The sequence below is a fragment of the Anas acuta genome, chromosome 1 (genome assembly GCF_963932015.1).
Source record: "Anas acuta chromosome 1, bAnaAcu1.1, whole genome shotgun sequence".
Classification (NCBI taxonomy): domain Eukaryota; kingdom Metazoa; phylum Chordata; class Aves; order Anseriformes; family Anatidae; genus Anas; species Anas acuta.
This window is the reverse complement of record NC_088979.1, coordinates 52,342,858-52,365,438: the sequence shown is the minus strand read 5'-3', so window position 1 is coordinate 52,365,438 and position 22,581 is coordinate 52,342,858. Positions and strand designations below refer to the sequence as shown.

The following is a 22,581-nucleotide window of genomic DNA, read 5'->3' as shown; positions in this document are numbered from 1 at the left end:
GTTAAGCCACAAACATTAGGTAGGCAGCTTCTGCTCAAGATGACATAGAGCAATATGGGTATGAGCCTGATTATACCACATGCTTTGCGGCTACAAATTAGTCCCCCCCCTTTTTTTTAGCAGTTTTCTGCCTAAAGGCCAGACTTGTAAACAGAAAACCTTCCAAGTCTTTCATACCTTCTTAATTCATGGCTCTTGATAAACCAAGATCCAAGGTCAGGCTGAATGCTCTAGACCCAGAGAAAGCTTTAAAATTGCAGATCTCCAAAAAGCAGTGGTTGGCCTTCCTAAAGGTCCACTCTGCAACAGATAACACTGAAGCTAATAATTCTGTTCTAATTTCAAAATTTTGAGTAGTATTGTATGCTTTGAATGCAATACCTTGATATTTTTTTTTTTCACATAACACTTGTTTCTACAGTAACTTTAAGAAGGTTATGTTGATTAGCATATTTGTTCATGCCAAAACCTATCCAAAAGAGGATAACAGCAAGTAGACTGTATAGCTGCTTATGGGTAGCAAATCAAACATATGGAGTGTGAAAAAGAGGAGTGAAAGCATTGAAAAGGAGATAGCAGATAACTCTTCATGAAAAATTTAGCCTTTTTTTTAAAACACTGAAAAGTCAATGTGCTGCTACTTTTTTTTTTCCCACATGAAATTTGTAGCAAAATCCAAGACTGGAATTTGTTTAAACAGTCTCATTCAGATCTTTTTATGTCACTGACTGAATTTTCTGATTCAAAATTTCATTTATAACAATGTTGTTATTTCTACAACTGTAACAAAACCAAATCTTCATACATCTTCAGACATATGACACAAATATGGTCTTAATATATACACTCTTCCTTATTTATGTGGTCCTGTATATAGGACATCACAAAAGCTGTGTGTAAAAACACTAGAGTTCAAAATACAGTATTTTAAAATAATACACTTAAATACTGCTGCAAGGTAAAAATGTTGTTCCATTATCATAATTTTGTAGCTCTAAGAAATTGAAATGAAAACAAGAGTTTTTATTGTTAAATGGGGGTAAGGACACAGTCTTATCAAGATGCAAAGGTTTGTATGCTGACTGTATTATGTTGTAAATGCCTTCAAGGGACAAATTTACCTAGGATGCTTCACTCAGAAAATAAATTAAGATATTTTTCAGTTTTGTCATGTGATGAAAGGAAATAAAAGATATTTTTCTTCTTAGTATGCTACTTATTTAGTTAATTAATGTTTAATTCAAACAGAAAAAACTGGGCTGCAACTTCTATTGAATTAAATTCTGTAGATCAGACTGCAGATATGATGATTGGTATGATTTACCACACTGAAAATATCACTATTTTTTCTTAGAAGTTTCCAATACCTATACCTTTGTGAAACCTCTTCTGCGTAAGTATTTTCAATATGCATTTTGCTTCTTATGACATATTTCAGAAAAGCTGCTCCTCTGACTCCTAGTGTTTGTTGTTGTTGTTATTTGTTTTGTTTTGTTTTTTTTTTGTTTCCAACCAAGCCAGATAGCAGTTTGTATAATATCTTGAGATCAGTCTTTAATTCATTAAGTAATATGTTAAAATAATAAGAAGACCTGACCACTTTCACTTCTTTTTCAGCTTTTTTACATCTGACTAAAATGAGCTGTCCATTAAAGTGACAGTCTACCTCATCCACCTCCTGATATTACATCTCCTATAAATATTCAGAAATTTGTTTTCAATGCTGTTTTTTTTTTTTTTTTTTGTTATTGTACTGTCCTTGAGGGAAAAAAAATATATTTAAAATTATTTTTAATTAAAAAATATTATTATTATTATTAGAAATATTTCCTTCAGGCACTTAACTTTAAAATAAAGTTTATTTACTGCATTTTTTTCCTGATTCTTAAAAATATTGGCTGGCTGGAGAAGTTAGGTAAACAAGCAGGAAGGAAGGAATTGTGGGAAAAAACATGCCTCTAAATATTTTCAAATTTCAACATCAAAAACGCAAAACCTGCTATCAAAAAGGAAAGAAGAAACATTGCTAGAAGAGTAAAGAAATAGCGGGGGACTACTCATTCTACATTAAAATATTTTTTGAAACAAACATATATAGATTACCTGCTTGAAATACATCTTGAAACATATCTTGACATTTCAGCTTCAATGTACACCACTTTAGGTGAATATGAATTCATTTCATTATGGTTTGGGAGTCTGTGCAAGCTGGGATGGTTTCAATTACATTTTTTCTCGAAGGCCATTCACACAGAAGTTGCTAGTTACAAGTCAAGCAAGAATATATCCTTAAATTCAAATGTAAAAACAAACAAACAAACAAACAAAAGCTTTGGGAACTTTCTACAGTTTAGGAAGTTCACAAACATTCTGTGATGTTCCCAAACCTTCCTAGTTTGAAAATCCTGTTAGCTCACTAGTTACCAACTTCTAAATTTTGTCCTGGTGACTACAGACAGAAGACATGTTTGTGCTGTCATTTTGACAAAGAGTTTCATAACAAATCTCAAAGTAAGCCAACAGATTCCTTTCCACTTGTTTCTCCATGTACATTAAGTATGTTAATCCTGATATAAAACTTATCAGAAAAGTAGAGACTTGGAATTAGAATTCCATATACATATCTATCTATCTATCTATCTATCTATCTATATATTATATCTATCTATCTATATAGATAGATAGATAGATAGATAGATACAGATAGATAGATAGATATAATATGTATATATATTTCCTGAGATGCAGCTCTGTAGTGGGTTTGTGTGGCAAGGTTTTGGTAGCAGTAGACCATAGGGGTGGTTTCTGTGAGAAGAATCTAGAAGCTGCCCCATGTTAGGTAAGGGCCCCATTGCTGACCAGAGCTGAGCCAATAAATGTTGTTTGCGCCTCTGTGAGAGCATATTTAAGAAAGGAAAATAAATAAATAAATAAAAATTGCTGCTTCACAGCAGCTGGGAGAATGAGAGGCGTGAGAAACAGCCTTGCAGGTGTCAAGGTCACTGAAGAAGGAGGGGAGAGGTGCTCCAGGACCAGAGCAGAAGTCCCCTGTGGCCTGTGGTGAGGACTATGGTGAAGCAGGCTGCCCCCTGCAGCCCATAGAATACCCTTACCATGGTGGAGCAGGGTTCCATGCTGCAGCCCGTGGAGGAGACCACAGTGGAGCAGGTGGACCTGCACTGACGGAGGCTGTGGCCTGTGGAGGACCCCTGCCTGAGCATATTCCAGGCTGGAGCTGCAGCCCGTGGAGAGGAGACCACGCAGGAGCAGGTGACCTGGCAGGAGCTGCTGCCCATGGGGGACCCAGGCTGGAACAGTTTGCTTCTGATGGATGGACCCTGTGGTACAGACCCATATGTGGAGAACTTCTTGAAGAGCTGCTGCCCGTGGGAAGCCCATGCTGGATCAGTTCACCAAGGACTGCAACCCGTGGGAGGGACCCCACAGCACAGGGGACAATAGTGATCAAGAAGGAGCAACAAAGAAGAAGCGCTATAGACTGACTGCAACCCTCACTCCCCAGTTCCCCTGTGCTGCTCAGGGGGAGGAGGTGGAAGAGGGTAGATGGGGGGAAGGCGCTTTTGGTTTCTTTCCTTTGTTTCTCACTTTAGCTTGTTAGTAATAGGCAATAAATCTTACTATCTCCCTATGCTGAGTCTGTTTTGCCCGTAATGATAATTGTTGAGTGATCTCCCCATCCTTATCTCAACCCTGGAGCCCTTTTCGTCATATTTTCTTCCTTTTCCTCTTTGAGGAGGAGGAGTGAGAGCATGGTTGTGGTGGAGCTCGGCCTCCCACATTGAGTAAAACCACCACAAGCTCTTTTATAAAATCATGTAATTAGTCATGTATTTATTTATATTGATATAGTTAGAATACAGCATTTCAAGTGTCAAAATTTAATGTGAGTAAATTTGCAATACAAATGCGAAGAATTGACAGCCGGTAGAAATTTACATATAGTCTTCTTTCAATTCATAAGTATTTACATGCAAACCTCAATATTCTCAGAAGAAAATAAAGTTTTATCACTGATAAACCACTGACATTTCCTAGGCACAGTGATTCATAACTAGCTTGTAATCTAAGAGTATAGATAGAAATGATGAAGGCCAAAGATCTATTCATTCACCTATACAGTAGATGATGGAAAAAAAAAAAAAAAAAAAAAAAAAAAAAAGAGACAACACCATAAAGCAAATGTATTTATGGCAATAAATAGCACTGTATTGACATGTTTATATTTTGGTCAATTGTGCAAAGTCTAGTCGGAGGCCAGTAATTAGTGGTATATCCCAGGGGCTCAGTATTGGGTCCAGTCCTGTTTAACATCTTCATTAATAATCTGGATGATGGGGTAGAGTGCACCCTCAGTAAATTAATGGATGACACAAAAATGGAGGAAGTGGCTGGCTCAAAAGAGGGCCATGCTGTCATCCAGAAGGACCTGAACAGGTTGGAGGGGTGGGCTGACCTCATGAAGCTTAACAGGAGAAGTGCAAACTGGAGGCCACCCAACTGGATAGCAGCTTTACAGGAAAGGACCTGGGAGTCTTGGTGAACACCAAGTTGAATATGAATCAGCAACATGTTCTTGCCTCTAAGAAACCTAACAGTATTCTTGGCTGTGTTAGGCAGGTAAAGAGAGGTGATCCTTCTGCTCTACTGGTAAGAACCCACCTGGAGTACTGTGTCCAGTTCTGGGCCCCCCAGTACAAGAGAAACACAGACATACTGGAAGACACAGACAGACTGGAGTTCAATCAGATGATCAAGATGATCAAAGGACTGTAACACCTCTCCTATAAGGAGAGGATGAGAGTTAGGACTGTTCAGCCTGGAGAAGAGGATGCCCACAGGGGGGATGTTAATAATGAAAACCTGGAGAAAGGAAAGAGAACCAGTCTCTTTTCAATTGTGTCCAGTGCCAGAACAAGAGGCAGCATGCACAAAATGGAACACGGGAGGTTCCCTCTGTACATGAGGAACCACTTCACTGTGCAAGTGACAGAGCACTGACACACACTGTCCAGAGAGGTGGAGTCTCCCTCCTTGAAGATCTTCAAAAGCTGCCTGGACATAGTCCTGGGTAACCTGCTCTACATTGAACATGGGGGTTGGAACAGATGACCTCCAGATGTCCCTTCCAACCATAACAATTCCGTGATTTTGAGATTCTGTGATTTATCTCTCTGTACAATAAGTCAAGCAAGTTAAACGCCTCTGAAAGAATCAAGGAAAGACAGTATTCCTTGAGGTTTGTACAGGGGTACTGCTTTAAAGCAGTATTTGACTGTCACCCTTCTGAGAACTGCCATCAATAAAGAAAGACAAATATATATATATATCTTGTAATCAGAGGTAAATTACAGCCACAACTAAAAATATTAATAATTACAGCTATTTCTTTGCCATTTGGATTGCCTCTTAAAAAATCCTTTTTAGTTATTTCTTAGATCTTAAATTTTTGAAACACTGATTATCATCAAATTTTCCACTTCCTGCTGCTCCCACATTTAGAACAAAGCTACAACTCTATGTTTCAAATCTCATATGTCTTATGAAACTGAGATTTTACTACAAATCATAATTTCCTTCCCCATCTTTAATTAAAAATATTGCTTGAATCAACACAATGGAGATGTAATAAGGCTGTGCAGCAAAGTATTTGGCATAAGAAACATTCATCAACACTAATCAGTTGCAGTACATTCTTGTCAACTGTTAGCATGGTATGTAAGATAGTAGTTGGAAGGAAAAAAACACAAGAATGTGACTGCAGGGATTTGAGGCCTGCCTGCCGATGAAGTCAACAAGTACATCTGCTGATTTGGAGCTGCTCTTTGGAGCTGCTCTGAAGCATCACTAGCTGCAATTACTCCAAGAACTGCATTGCAACACTACACTTACAAAACCCAAGTAAACTACGAGATATCAACTCTGCTTTGTCCTGCAGTTGAGGTTGTTTTCAGGAAGAAATTGTTTGCTTGCTTGCTTGTTTTACATAAATCATATAATAACAGCAAACTATTTCATGATGTTGAGTACTCGCAATGCTTCAAGTTTTGCTTCATCTTATTAAAAGGGACTTTTAAAATAATTATGATGAAGTAAAAGTTTTAAAAGAAAAAAAAATGAAGAGGTGTCAAAGGTCTTTTTTCTTAAAGAAGCTGTAGGAAATCAGAATGAAACTTATCCACTTAGTTTTACTTACACATTTTATAAATATCTTGCACTTCTAAGGCAACAAAAACTGTATTTTAATCATAGAATCATTTAGGTTGTAAAAGACATCTAAGATCATCTTGTCTAACCTTTAACCTAACACTGCCAAGTCCACCATTAAATCATGTCAATAAGCTCTACATCTACATATATGATTTATATTAATTTTATTGACATTTTGAAATTATCAGAATTCTGAACTTCCAAAGAAATTTTGTTTATGCAGAAACGAAGTGCTAGTTTTCATGAAGATGAATACGCAATTGTACAACACAATAACTTTATAATTACTTTGTAATTAAAAGGTCTACTCCTCTGATTATTTGCAGTCAATGTATATCTAGATGTAATGATATAAAATAAAAGAAACTGATAAAAAGAAAAAAATGGAAGAATGCTGAAAAGTGAATTAAATAATTTTAAAAATAATTTAAAAGGATTTAATACCCATTTGATACTACAGTGCTTGTTGAAGATTAATAGTTTCAATGGTTACTCTAAGACTTAAATAAGACTCATGCTGAAGCACTACTGAATTTTTATTTACCTTTTTCTCTTATTTAGTTTTATTTTTCATACAGTGAGATAATTTCTTCATAACTGTATGGACCTTTGTTCTCTGGATCAGGTGAAGTCAGGCCATACTCTCATCAACCCATTTCTTATTTGCCATACCCAAAATACTCCAGCTATCAATGTAAGATAACAGACTATTAAAAGCAGATTTTTTTATTTTTTATTTTTTATTGTTACAAGAGTAAGGATCAAAGGTAGCTGTTGCTCAGCATCCCCCTTGGAACACTGATTTAAAACTTGGACATTTATGCACTGCAGTTTCAAACACTGATCGTCTTGTTACTTTTGGAGAGTGAACATGTGCCGGTTAATAAAGGGGTCTGTGCACAGATAGATGGTTTTCTTACCCCGATGGTAAGTTACTGTATACCCTTGTAATCTTTTTTCATATACAAATGTTAAGATAACTAAGATATTTTAGAATTGTGTGTTGTACAGAATCACTTGAGGCAATGATAAACAACTATTCAAATGGAGAAGCAGACCCTTGTGACAGAAGGACAATCCTCATTGAGAATTCTTTGGATCAAGAATGGACCACCTTCAAAAACATTCAGAGTAGATAACCTAGGGATATTTTGTTCCTTTTCAGTTCATTTTCTGCACAAACAAGAAAGCAGCAAACAATGAAGGAGATTTGCTTCAAGTGACAAGAAGACAAGAGGTTTTCCTGTTGTGTTAGCACAGGCAGATGGCTGTACTTGATGTGTTTCATTGGGAACATATTCAAGGCATTGCAAAGGCATGCAAAAGATGACAAAAGTGACAGAAGAGCAGCTGGGTTTTAGGACTGGCATCACTGATGAAGCTTGGGATTGGCTTGGGATTTATATGGTTTGGGATTTATATGAAAGACAAACTAGCAGGAGAATGTGAAAAACAGAGGCATGTAAAGAAAAGCATGTACATTAACAAAGCAGATTTAAGTGACTATTTAATGCTATATATCAGATTCTAAAATAGATAATTATACATTTACAATAGATTATACATATTATAGATTATACATATCTATTATTAGAGATTACAGATTACGGATTACGGATTATGGATTGGATTATGGATTATGGATTATGGATTGTAGATTATAGAATAGATAATAGATTATAGATTAATAGCTGTCAAATATTTGTAATTAGTAACTGCATTCATATTTATTTGGAACAACAACAACAAGAAATATTTCAAACAAAAAAGAAACAGTTTTCAATAATACTTGTGGAAGTCCTGATTTACCAAGTATTTCCTATTAGGGATTTTTTTTACAGTACCTTGTTACATTGCCATTTATCTCCTGGATTACAAATTTTTATACCAATGCAAGTAACATTTTTCTATGAGTTTGATTTCTTTTCAAATGGATTGCTGAAGTTGTTCACATATTGTATTAAAATGCAAAGAAACTCCAAAATCAAAATAAGTATTTTGTTTGTTTCTAATGATTATATCTGAACATTCACAATAACAGTGCAGATTTATGTCATTAAAAAATATCATTTGTGTGTACACCATCTGCAAAACCTCCTTAAAATAAAACTGTTTAAACAGAAGTTTTATGCAAAACGGAAACAAATAAAAAAGGAGTCTAATTTGTCTACTAAGACAAATTAAAGTGACATGGAATACATTCCGTAAATGTTTGAAAACATCTTCTCCACACACACACACACACAAAGTATTTGGATGTCTTTTACATGTCTTTCAAAGGTATTCAGAATCATTTGACTTATATTTCTGTTCCGGAAATACATAAAATGGAAAAGGGTATTTATTGTGAAGATTGGTATGATTTTTAACTAGCTCTGTTCATAAAAGCATCTTCTTAGAAGTGCACATGCATCTGAAAAAGTAGATTACCTTTTTGTAATATTTTAAATTTCACATTAAAAGACCTTTCATAGCCCAATTTGCATTGCATTGTACTATCTAAAAAGCATTAGAGCCAAATAAGTACTTAGTTAATTATGGATGTGTATATTTTCAATTTGTGTCCACTATATCACCGTCAACTACAGAAACATAAGTGCAAGCAGAAAATTATAAACATCAGAACAACTGCAAGCCAATATATTGACTCACTTAGCCACGTTTAATCTTACTGTTAGGCAACATTAAGAATTCTACATTGCTATTTTCACACCTGAAAACACATATTGAAAAACTGACAAGATTATACTGTTGGTTCAGATATTATAAGTGGTAGAAGAAAATATCAGAACATAAAAGAATAATCTGAGGATATCAGATCCTTGTCTGTTTATCTTGTCTCCCTTCTGTTCCAGCTAGAATATGAAATTAGACAAATTTATATGGAAGTAAGGTCATATTTTTGAACAAGGAAGAAATAGACAAAGTTCAGAAGCCCCTCTAAAATGTGTATTTTTAGTGAAACAGAAGTTACAGGATTGGCAAAGGAAGTGCCATTGAAGGTCTGTGTCCAGGGTTGTAGAAGAACAGCAAAATGGCGATGCAGAAGAAACATATTTCCAGTGTTAGTGCACCACTCCACTTGGGTTTCTGCCCTCCAAATGCAGCAAGAGAGACAGTTCAGCTCATTTTTTACTTAGAACTATTGTCGTTCCAGCAACAGTCTGGCTGTAAGTCAGGTGCTCTGATTGTAATTTAACAGTGACTAAGATGATAAAGCTCACAGAGCTATACATGCATGCCTGTTTTGCAATATATAGACAAAAATCCATGACAGAAGTGTTCTTCTGAAAGTACTAGTAAACTAACTAACAGTAATGAGCATTTTGTTAAAAAGAAGGGAAACCTGTCCAAATTATATACCTTCCTTTCTCTTTCTTTCCTTCCTTCCTTCCTTCCTTCCTTCCTTCCTTCCTTCCTTCCTTCCTTCCTTCCTTCCTTCCTTCCTTCCTTCCTTCCTTCCTTCCTTCCTTCCTTTCTCTCTCTCTGTCTCTCTTTCTTTCTTTCCTTCTTTCCATCAGTCCTTTTTTCTTTTCTTCTTTCTTTCTTTCTCTTTCTTTCTTTCTTTCTTTCTTTCTTTCTTTCTTTCTTTCTTTCTTTCTTTCTTTCTTTCTTTCTTTCTTTCTTTCTTTCTTTCTTTCTTTCTTTCTTTCTTTCTTTCTTTCTTTCTTTCTTTCTTTCTTTCTTTCTTTCTTTCTTTCTTTCTTTCTTTCTTTCTTTTTCTTTTTAAGCCCCACAGAGACTGAGTTCTAATAGCATTAAACACTTAATTCCTGTCAGATGTCCAAAGCTCTGCTCTAATTGACTTGACTTGCAGTTGTAAGTGCTGGGCACCTCTGCAACCTTAATGCTGACATTTCCTAACATTTGAGTGTGTGGCTTTCCAGTCTTTCTAGACTCTGTTTACCTATTGCTGTTTTAAAAGTTGCTTTTTTTTTCTTTTCTTTTCTTTTCTTTTCTTTTCTTTTCTTTTCTTTTCTTTTCTTTTCTTTTCTTTTCTTTTCTTTTCTTTTCTTTTCTTTTCTTTTCTTTTCTTTTCTTTTTTTCTTTTGTATAAAAACAAAGCAAAGTAAATGTCACAAATGCTTTGTGAAACCATAATGAGCCCAGTGCTAAATGTTAGATGCACTGGATATTCAAGCTAGTTTCTAAGGCTATGTTAGCAAGTTATTTGGATCAATAGAAGAGGATCAGCAGATCAAAGCAGATGATGCTGAGGCCCCTCTTCAATGATATATGTGTTAAGGGAGTTTTACTTCAGACAAGATTTAATCTAGTCCCTTGGACTGTGTCCCCATCAGGCATGTGGGACTGATTGATCCAAAGAACAAGTCATTAGTTAGGACCCTTACCTCTGCCAAAAAGTTGAAGTATATCTGGCTTTCACCTACAGTGGAGATTTTTTATTTTCATTTTTATTTTTATTTTTATTTTTATTTTTATTTTTATTTTTATTTTTATTTTTATTTTTATTTTTATTTTTATTTTTATTTTTATTTTTATTTTTGGAGGTATTCTTGGTGTCCTCTGGAAATGCAAAAAACTCTGCGACCCAGCTCTCACCCTGTAGTAAGTGTGGATGACTTCTTGGGGGCTTTGATCAGAACTTTAGCTAAAGTAGAACATGAACATAGGCAAAACCTAATGGAATCATTTGTTCAAGAAGAATACTGTTTTTCTGGTCTAACTGATATTTATTTGCAAAGGAATACTGACTTATCTTCTAAATTTAGAAGGAATTTAGATCAGACTTTCCTGCTCTGCCTTTCCTTCTTCCCTTACCTTTACTCCAATTGTAGGAGTAAATTGTAGGGTATAAGGTCATCAAACTATTCTATTCTACAAATAAACTTCTACAGCACTTTATTATTTGCTAAGGTAGGCATATCCTGTGTTGCCAAAAATAGAAGGTATCAAGTCAGATAGTGATTTAAAAAGAGGCTACACTGTATTTGATTCATTGCCACATATTCCCTTTGGGTGGTAAAGTTATAAGTGGGTTTCTGGAGACTGGACAAATAAGATGCCTACGAAAAATATTGACAGATGAAATTTCCTACTCAGTACCCAGACTGCAGATTGTTAGAAAAATCAAACTGGCAAACAGGTCATTCCATGCTTGTCACATTATCATATCTTTTTTTTTTTTTTTTTTTTTTGTCAAGTACAACGTGAAGTCATTTTCTATTTCAAGCTGAGTACCCTAAATTCAGATTCAATAGATCTTTGAGATTCAGAGTTCCCTAGTTGCTTGGTTTGCTTAATAACTGTATCTTTGGGGATGTTTTTCTGGTGACGTCTAGCAAATATCCACTAGGATTCTCAAGGCAGAAAAAAACACTATCAACCAACAGGGAGTTCAGCATGTTTCTCAGTAATGCTATGGGCCTTTACACGTGACTGGAAAGCATCTTGAACATAGGCTGGCTATTTTGGAGTTACTGCTGTTTGATCAAGAATCATAGGATATATTCTCTTCTAGAAAAATAAAATCAATCAAACAAACAAACAAACAAAAAAAAAAAACACCACATATCTCCCCAGCTACCTTTGCCTCCTATTGGTTCTATATGCATTTAATCCTTGGGTTTGCTGCTTTGGCATTTTGGTTTGGATCAGGAATGAGATTTTAAAGTGATTCTGCCAGTGCCTACATCTGCAGTGCTTTGCTTTATCTCATGTCTTGAAGAGCAGGCACAAGCTGCTTTGCTTTCCAATTAAACTGCAGCAAGTAAAAAGATGCACTACAATACGTTATCTAATATATTCCAGCATCTAAGAGAAATGCATTCCACAGAGTGATTAAAGTTAAAATGAAATAAACACCCTGAAATGCATAGACATCAGGTCCTCAGAATCAACTATTTCACTCAACACATCTACACTTACTGGACTGCACTACCCACTAACATAGTCATAACCCTTATTTCCTCACCAACTAACACTGATGAGATAATTTGTTTCAAATTTACTGTGACAAAATTAACTGAAAAAAAAAAAAGAAGAGAGAAGCTACAGAAAGCTCAGAACAAAAGTACTGATAGGGAAGTTAATGATAAATGTTTTCTTGGCAATGCTAGAAGCCACAAATTTAAAAGGTACTGTTGACTGTCTGGATCAGCAATTGCAAATTAAAGGTGTCCTTACAAGATACCAAGAGAATAATTAAAGGGTGCCTGAAAAAGTAAGCATTTCTTAAGCTTCAAATACAGTTTTGAATGGATTTTTTAAAAAGAAAAGGTTTTATTTCATCTGTACAAGCTTAATTTACAGTGTCATTTAATGTGTTAAGGTTTGACCTAACTTCATGTTGTTGTATGAGAAAAAATCAGAGATCTACTCTGGACTCAGGCTTTTATACTTAAAAAAAAAAAAAAAAAAAAAAAGTTCATTTTATTACTTCCCTGTAAGTGTTCCACGGTCTATACTCCTAATAAAAGTGTGACAATTTGTATGCATGACATCATTATATTCACTGACTGAAAATGCACTGAATACGCTGAAATTTGTTCTGCATTTTAACTTCCTTACTCACATAGTTCCCATGAAAGAAATCTGTTACAAGTTAAGTTTTTGTATGCTACCATTAGACAGGTTTTTATGGTTCTGTTAGAAAGTTTGAAGGGAGATGGCCACTATTGCTTCATCAGTATTAGAATTTTTGCTTTCCTCATATGCATTGATAGGAATCCTGAGGTCCATTCCTTTTCCATAAATCCACAAGACTTGCAATTTATACTTGAAATGGAGAGATATTTTGCCAATTTGAGTGTAAAGGTGAGCAGCTATAGTAATTAGGTGTTACTACAAAAACTTTGTTGCAGGTAGGTTCTAGAAATAGAGCCTATTGCTTTCAGTGTAAGCAGTAGTTATCATGGCTTAAGAGTCCCTACTATTTCAGGAAGTTGTATTTAGTGTCTTGTCCAGAATATGAATTTTCACAGATGAAGCAGATACGGTCCATAACAGCTTTTTTTTTTAATTAATTTATTTTTATTTTATTTTATTTTATTTTTTTCCCCACACTATTTATTTTCTGTCTGTTTTCCCTGCCTTCACAGTTTCCTTGTTCTTTGTTCTTGGATACCATCCATGTACTTCGTGCATGTCTGCAAAACATCTCCTGCATCTGGAATGCTACTGACATAGAAATGGGAGAGAATAACAGTGGTACAGAGGAGCAAAGATTCTGACAACTACAATGAACAAAGAAAAGGGAACATGTTAACCTGTCTTTAACGTAAATTCTACCATGTGTGGAACAGACTCTTTTCACTGTTTCATGGAAAGCTGAATATGGTTCTCTCTCAAATAACAAATACAGAACCATTTTAAAGTGAGAGGTTACAGCATATTTTAAGCTGTATTCCACCTATGACACAAGACATGAATTACACTTGATCATCCAGTTCAACTAAGTTTTGGAGACTGTTACTGTCAGCTTTAATTCTCTAACATTTGCTTGCTAAGCACAGCCAATATAACAAAACCCCAGACTTTACCTCTTCTTAACTTACCCATTTAGTCCAAGTAATACACAGAACATCAACATGATTTACTTTTCAAGTACAAATGAGATTTGTACTTGTGAAGTGTATCTCAGGCTTCACAGTTATGACATACACCTACTACAGAACCTAGTAGCAATGCTTTTAAGAATCTAATAGTTGCATTTAATTTAGTAGTTTTGTCTCTTATTGTCTCATTTATTGTTTTTCATACATCAGAATCATTAGTGGTCACACAAAGATACTTGTCTATAGGTTAAAATGTCTGCAAGCTGTCAAAGTGTTTTAGTGTAAACCTCTGTGACTGAATGTTCAGTGGTGTTCTCAGCCTACAGGATACAGACTTGCCAATGTTATTTACACATGATGATAAATAGGCAACTTTACTCTCTTTGTCCTAAAGTAAACAGTTCTTTTGGGATGTTATTAAAGAAATCTTATCTATCGAAGTTTACTATACAAGTGAACTACTTTAACTTTGTTTCAGATCTTTTTCAGATTAAATTTTATGTTTATTATAAATGAGTAAAGATAGTGTGGTTTCACAAATAAATAAATAAATAAATAAATAAATAAATAAATGAACTATTCCACTTCTGGATTACTTCTGGATGTAATAATCTGCAGCAAGAAAAGTCAGAATAATGCATGCTGCAACAACTGTAGTTCACACATATTTTTCTGCTACTTCAGAATACGTAACAGAAACATTTTAATTTACTGTATTATGTATATTCTCTATTTTGTTTCTCCATTTTTCACTTATTAAAGTTGTTTACATAGAAATATGGAAAAATATTATGCTAGCTGAATGAAATAGTCATACATTTTGAAGATCTTAAATATATATATATATATTTAGAAACAATTCTGCTTTAATATCATGTTCATTACCAATGAAATTAACATTAAAATAGATTTTTTATTTCTATGAAATTGTTTCTCCAGCTGTGTCTCTACCTGAACTTTTAATCAGGTTTAGTAACATTGCAATTATTTCCACAGCAACCAGTTTTGGTGTAATGAATCTAGGATTATGACTTTATTATACACAAAAGTGTAAGAAGGTTAACTGTTAGATTACAACATGGGGGAGGGGTGCTCTTATTTATTCTCCCTGATATTAAATTTTAAAAAAAAAAAAAAAGAAACAATCAAATATATATGATCATGGATCTGTTTCTGAAAAAAAGGGCATGCTTTTTATTTTTATTTATTTATTTATTGGTGAGAAGATGGATTATTTCAAACCAGCAATAACTTTATTATTCTGAAATCTGGGGTGGGATATTAATGAGACACCCACATTACAGGATATAGATGTCTGTGTGTTTAATGGTAGGGAAGAATCTGTATGACAGTGAGAGGGAATCACTTGCCTAAACATAGCTGTCAAGTTCCTAAAACACTCTGGCTTATCTGGGATATCTGTTTGAGTGATCGTAATTATGAATTTTCAGCTGAAGACCACACACGATACTGTAGGATATTTGAAATGGTACCTGACATCTGAACAGAACTGCCATATGAAGGCAAGAAAAAGGAAAGGCAAGAAAAAAGAAAAGGCAAGGCAAGGCGAGGTGAGGAGAGATTCTTACAAGTTTGTGTAACTATAACTAGATAAATCAGAGGGTGATACTGCATATACCAGGTAGCTATTGGGCAGCTAATATTTTTGACAGAGAGGCATAAAATAAAGTAAGAATAGAGAAGGGAAGGGAAAAATCTGGATGAATTAGATGGTCTCAAAACAACTGAGTCTCCAGAAATTTGCCTTACAGTATTTGAAACACTGACTGCAATGATGTCAGAAGCATTAGTGGCTATCTTTCAGAGTTTGGAGAGGATGCTGACATTTCAGAAGATTTAAAAAGGTCAAATACTGCCTTCATCTCTAGCAAGTGGGAAAAGGAAAATACAAGGAATTATAAACTACACAGTTTATGTTCAGTTCCTGAAACAATACTGGAAGAAAGTAAAAAATTTTGAAACTTGAAAGATAGTAAAAATATGAATAAAATCAAGTACACATTTGTCAAGAACATATCCAATTTAATTTCCTTCTAAGAACAAAACCTTATGAAAAACAGAGGAGCCAAAGATATATTAACTTAAGAAATACTTTTGACATTGCCTCATAAGGCATTTTTATGAGCAAGCAACATTACAGACAAAAATATCTGAGAATATGTTTAACGCTAGTTTAAGAACTGTACCCAGGAAGTAGTTATCAACAGTTTATGGTAGAGACTGGAAGGATATATGATGATTAACAAATGTAGATCCAGTAATATATCAATGGTCTTCATACTGTTTTGAAAACCAGGGTGGCCGACTAGATAATATATATATATATGGAATTTACAGACAACAAAATAAGGAATGGTTTAGAAAATAGGATGAACAAATTGACAAAGTAGCTTGAAGGAAATAGGATAGAATTCATTATGGATAACAAACAAACAAACAAAAACTAGACATAATACAACCAATGACGTTTGGGTAGAATAATCAAATGCAAAAATACTAGATGGGAAACAACTGGCAAGGTGGCATCTGTAAAGGGAAAAATATAAGGCATAATGTAAGTTGTCAGTGCTACATAACTGAAAAAAAAAAAAAAAGGCAATTATACTAAATGTATATAGAGAAATATGTTTTGCAAACTACTTAAAATAATTCTTTGAGGTTGGCAAGGCTTCCACTGTCTAGTGAGCCTAGTTTGGGGCCTTACATTTCAAACAAAAATTGTCAATTAGATTCTACAGGGGACAGTAACCAGATGTCTAATAAGCATAGTCTATAGAAACAGCCAGATTTATTGCTCATAGAAGCAAAATGACTGACGTCTCAAATATTAGGAAGCAGCTGTAAAGAGAAATGAAATAAGCTATTCTCCATGCCTGGAGAAGGAGAAAATGGCATTGAATTCCAGCAAGGAGGATTTAATTAAGAAATATGAACATTCTCTAATTAAGCTAATTAAGATATTTTATTTTATTATTTTGTTTTGTTTTTAAATTTTTAAACAAATATTTTTAGTAAAAGGTTAGATTTACAATGTTGTAGGTATAGGATTCTGTCTTGAATCAAAATGGGGAACTTGAACCTTTGAAGTTTTTTCTAGGAATCTTTTTGTTTTTCCCCCCAATTCTTTTGATCTTTATCTCCTCAGCCCAATGGCTGTGGGAAAAAAAAAAAAAAAAAAAAAAAGAAGAAAAAAAAAAAAGACCCACACTTTATAATGTTAGTTGCTAATTTTGATTTTTTGAAAAGGCTTTCTTTTTATTCTAAATTTTATCTCGTAGTTTTGTTTATTATCATTGTATCAGTTTGGCATTGTATCAGTCAGAAGGCTTATAAGTATCATAAGTATCGTCTTAGGATATCCTGTTCATCACCTGTGGCTTGCAATAAGATGAAAGGCCTCTTAGAAAAAAAGTAGCTGGTATTTTCTGTAGTGTGTCATTTGCAACAGAAAAAAATAAAATAAAATAAAATTTATGGAGTTGATCACATTCACTGAAAATGTGAAGGACTCATGAGAATACAAATAACTGTAGTCCCACTGATGATTTGAGAAATTTATATGACAACACTGTTGCATGAATCCTATCACCCTTTCACCTCAAATGCTTGTATTCTAAAACTTTGCTTACTTAAAATCAATCCTTGTGGAAGTTTTAAATCCAACCACAAAATGCATTGGCTTTTTATTTAAATTCTTGCAATAGTTTTGCTTTTTAGCCACTTCCTCCTTCTGGAACTGTTTGGCTAAACTTCTTTATGTTATATATTTCATATCTCTTTTGAAAGCCCACATTATTAAAAATATTTTCTTCTCTATTTGTAAGATTACAGTTTCACAATTTAAGTTACTATTTGTTATAGTGCATTACATTTATTAGGAATAGTGTTACCCTTCCATTTTACTTTAATAAAACAAACAACTTTAGTGTTGTTTCACATTTCTCAGTCTAATATAATACACATGAAATATCAAGTATTTATTTGCTGTTTCACATTTATTCTCTCCTTTAAAAGAAAAGATATTAAAAGCAGGGGGCTAGTTATATTTTATTCAAATGTCTGTAGACTTGTAATGTTTTGAGGAAAACAGCTCAGCTCATTTTTGTTTGAAAAAGATTAGGCATTTAATTCAACAGCCATTTATGGAATTGTAAAGGAAGTTTTCCTTGGGGCAAGTAAGAACTCCAGCCAATGTTTCTAGAAATATTTAGTCTAGGAAGGAAAGCATAATAGTTACAAAATACTGCCAAAGCTGTTCTCTGCTTCATTTCAATATCATCAGCTGTTTAATGATCTGAGAGAGAAGATAATGGCATCAAATATTGACATCTGAACTGCTCCACTAGATATTAGTTTTCTGTATGCTATTTTGTCTTTTATGATCAACCCTCCCATACATACTTTATTATTGTTATTGGCTACTAGAGTCTGGAACTAAGGAAAATGTAGCCAAAGGAAATAGACACAAGAGGCAAGGCGATGGAGGCCAAAAGAGAGAGAGACACAGAAAGAGGGGGGGGAAGAGAGAGAGAGATCTGTCAAAGATTAGAATTGGCTGGGAAATTGCTAGCTTTCCGAATACTCAGTGTGAAACAACAGAAAGAAAAGATGTGGATCATTAATGCGGCTGTTATGAAATTCTGTAAGTTAAAGGATAGAAAATCTCAGTTAAATGACTGTTTCCAACTTCCCTTCTCCAAAAACATCACTGATGACTAAAGGATAACAGATATTTCAGAATAACACAGTAAGTGTTAAGCTGATGTGTTCCAATTTTCAGATTTTTAATACAAATGCGCCATTCCAAATTAGGTTTCTAGGTTTCTTGTACCATATACCTGTACATGTATCTCACACCATAAAGGTAACTGAATAAAGTGCACGGAATTATACAATATATGAAGTATATTAACACAATATAGTTGAATAAAACACAGTTGTTGACTTTAGTGACAAAGCAAAGAGCTGTTATTTGTTTATTATTATTATTATTATTATTATTATTATTATTATTATTATTATTATTATTATTTAAGCATACACTTATATATAATTGTAGTCTCTGGATGTGCTTCATTTGGGAAGAAAACAAGGTATGACAAGTTTTCCCCACACACATATATCAGAAATAATATTCAAAACAAAGACTTTGTATTTCCACATGACTTAGGAAAGAGCTAGATTAGATTAGATTTCATTCACACTAAGTCCCCAAAAGGGACATAAGCATTCGTTTGACATTTTCAGATGCCTGAATTGAAAATTAGGCTCCTCGAAGTCCATGCAGTACTATTACCTAACTCTGTCACTACATGACTTCCTGCTTCACCATAGTCCTCACCACAGACCACAGGGAACTTCTGCCTCAGCGCCTGGAGCACCTCTCCCCCTCCTTCTTCACTGACTTTGGTGCCTGCAAGGCTGTTCCTCACCCCTCTCACTCTCCCAGCTGCTGTTTGTCGCAGCGTTTTTTTCCGTGTCTTAAATATACTCTCACAGAGGCGCAAAACAACATTGCTTATTGGCTCGGCTCTGGTCAGCAGTGGGGCCCTTACCAAACATGGGGCAGCTTCTGGATTGTTCTCACAGAAACCACCCCTATGGCCCCCTGCTACCAAAACTTCGCAAAGTAAACCCACTACAGATATAAGTAAGGAGAGATAAGTGTATTTATCCCTTAAGACATTTACTTAAGATCTGGATTTACAGCTTTCTTGATACTTTCCCTAAGACAAAGCATAGTTCATATTGTGTTAATCTTTATAAGATGTGAGACAAATAAAAGTAAACTTGCTTAAAAATTATTTAAATCTTTCAGAATATGGATATACCTTATTTTCACATCAGATCTTTATAGAAGCGTCAGTGACTGACTTGAAAATTTTCAATTATTTAATCGTTGTTCCTGTTCTGAAACTTGTGGAGAAACAGAAGAGTGCAATGACTCTGACATTCATAAGGGAGAACATAAATACATGTAAATGCAAAGATCCCCATTATTTACCACATTTGACACAGATGTGTGTTAAATTCCTTCTTTGCTTATGCAGATTTTAACAAGGCCCAAGGAACAATGTTTACACTTGAATAATATGGACACTACACTGAAGGAAGTTTTATATTGATTATATGTTTTACTATGAAAATGATTGTCGTAGAAGAAAAAAAGCAAACCCACGAGAACATAATCAAAAATAAAAAAAACTTCTTACTTATGTTTTTGCTGTATCTATTGAAGTCAATTTAGAAGGAAAAAAAAAAAAAGTTATGAAATCAAACCTCAATTATTATTATATTTAAAAACATCACTAGCAATTCACATCATTGTATTATGAATCTTTCAATTTGAAAGATCAACTGATGACAGATATGCCTATAGTTACAAGATCACCTTCTATTACATGGAAAACTACACTTTCATGCAGAATAAGAATTACAAATTCTGTGAAATTTTCAGTTCTAGCTGGTGCGTCTTTCCTCTCATCAAAATAATAAATTTCATCATAGTCTGGGAACATATTAAGTCATAATACACAATGAAGTTTTTACTCTTAAGGAGGTAGGAAGGTGCGGATATGCAACATTCAAGGTACTGAAGTCTGTAGTTGTTATATCTCCTGATAAAAGAACTATTGGTAGCAGACTGAAGGACTGTTATGACTCTGCTACTGAAGAAAATTATATATATCTATATGTTTTTAAAACAAGTGAGTACAAATTTTAAATCTCTAATAAATTAAAGTAAAATAAAATAATAATCTGATCTTAAAAAATAAAAATAAAAATCACAGAATCATCTAGGTTGGAAGAGACCTCCAAGATCACCTAGTCCAACCTCTGACCTAACACTAAGTCCTCCACTAAACCATATCACTAAGCTCTACATCTAAACATCTTTTAAAGACCTCCAGGGATGGTGACTCAACCACTGCCCTGGGCAGCCTATTCCAATGACTAACAACTCTTTCCGTAAAGAATTTCTTCCTAATATCCAACCTAAAACACGTGGCACAACTTTAGCACATTCCCGCTCATACTATCACTGGGCACGTGGGAGAATAAGACCAAACCCCACCTCGCTACAGCCTCCTCTAAGGTACCTATAGAGATTGATGAAGTCACCCCTGAGCCTCCTCTTCTCCAGGCTGAACAAACCCGGCTCCCTCAACTGCTCCTCGTAAGACTTGTTCTCCAGACCCCTCAACAGCTTTGTTCCCCTCTCTGGACTCGCTCGAGCTCCTCCATGCTCTCTTGTAGCGAGAGGTCAAAACTGAACATAGCCCTTGAGGTGCAGCCTCACCAGAGCCGAGTACAGGGGGACAATCACATACCTAGCCCTGCTGGCCACACTGCTTCTTATACAAGCCAGGATGCTGTTGGCCTTCTTGGCCACCTGAGCACACTGCTGGCTCATATTCAGCCGACTATCCACCAATACTCCCAGGTCCTTCTCTGCCTGGCAGCTTTCCAACCACTCATCTCCCAGCCTGTAGCTCTGCTTGGGGTTGTTGTGCCCCAGGTGTAGGACCCAGCACTCGGCCCTGTTGAACTTCATGCAGTTGACCTCAGCCCATCGGTGCAGCCTATCCAGATCCTCCTGCAGAGCCTTCCTACCCTCAAGCAGATTGACACATGCACCTAATTTGGTGCATGTATGAGTTTGAGGATGGATTTAGACTTGAGACTCTTAGATTTCTTTTTTTCTTTATGCTGCTAATATAGACTTATGAACTATAAAGAAATAAAATACATTCTATTAAAAAATACTAACAAGCGGATCCAAAATCAATCTTGATGTTAAACTTAGTGATTAACACCATTTAAGAATCAAATTAAAAGCAATATCAAGTATTTCTTAAAAGAAAATAGGTATTGTAATACTACCTGTATCTGTCTGTGGGTTAATTATCACTCTTTCTAATATCAGCAGTTTTCAGATATTACCTTTGCTATTTTATAAGAGCACTTACTACTACAGTGGTAAGATTTTCATCAGCATGAAAACAGATTTCTGTTACAACATATGTGTTGAACTTGAAATATGGTTACTTAAAAAATAAATAATAATCCCTAGAAATTCCTAGTACATGCCAAACTAATTGTTGACAGTACTTATAATCTCAAGGTAAAGTTGGAAAAAAACATTAAGAAGAAAACAGATGAAGGGGTAGTAATCTGACTTTTAGAATTGTTTGCCATTTATAATAAAATTCAAATTAAAAAAATACACAATAAATTGAAGCAGTCAAAAACTGAATAATTTTTGTGAACTCTACATGGACTACTGAAGGATGGAAGTAATGTGTCTTTCAGTTTAGTCTTGCAAAGCCCATGTAGACATAACTGAAAACAAACCCCAGTATTTTTATGGAAAGATTTCTATAAAACTAGTTCAGGACACTTACACAAATTCAATTCTGGATTGGACTGTAAGAGAATGTATAAACTTCAAGCTTTTATTTCACTAGAAATCTGATAAATGTACTGCTCATTTCTACTTCCATCTGCTTGGACTTGAAAGTCTTATTCATGCTCGATTTAAAATCCTGGATTTAGCTGCTTTAGGGTGGCTTGATGTGATTACCTATCCTACCAACTACAAGTCCTGCTTTCTCTTCCTGAAATGTATTTTCCTTTTGGCTTTCTGCCCAAACACTGTTAAGAAGCATTAGTCCCAAGGCAGGCCTCATCCTTTTCCAGTTAAATAGACTAAGAAGTGCTGATTCCACTATTTTACTGATATCCCCACTATATTATTCTTTATTTTATGGCTTTTCTCTGAATGCTCCCTGACATAAGAACTTGCTGTTCATAA

At 34.7% G+C, this 22,581-nt stretch overlaps 1 protein-coding gene across 2 annotated transcripts in view; it reads right to left on the bottom strand.

Annotated features, from left to right (window-relative positions):
* GPC6 (glypican 6) overlaps positions 1–22,581 on the bottom strand; it is an 800,882-nt gene that overhangs the window by 579,431 nt on the left and 198,870 nt on the right. The window lies entirely within an intron of this gene.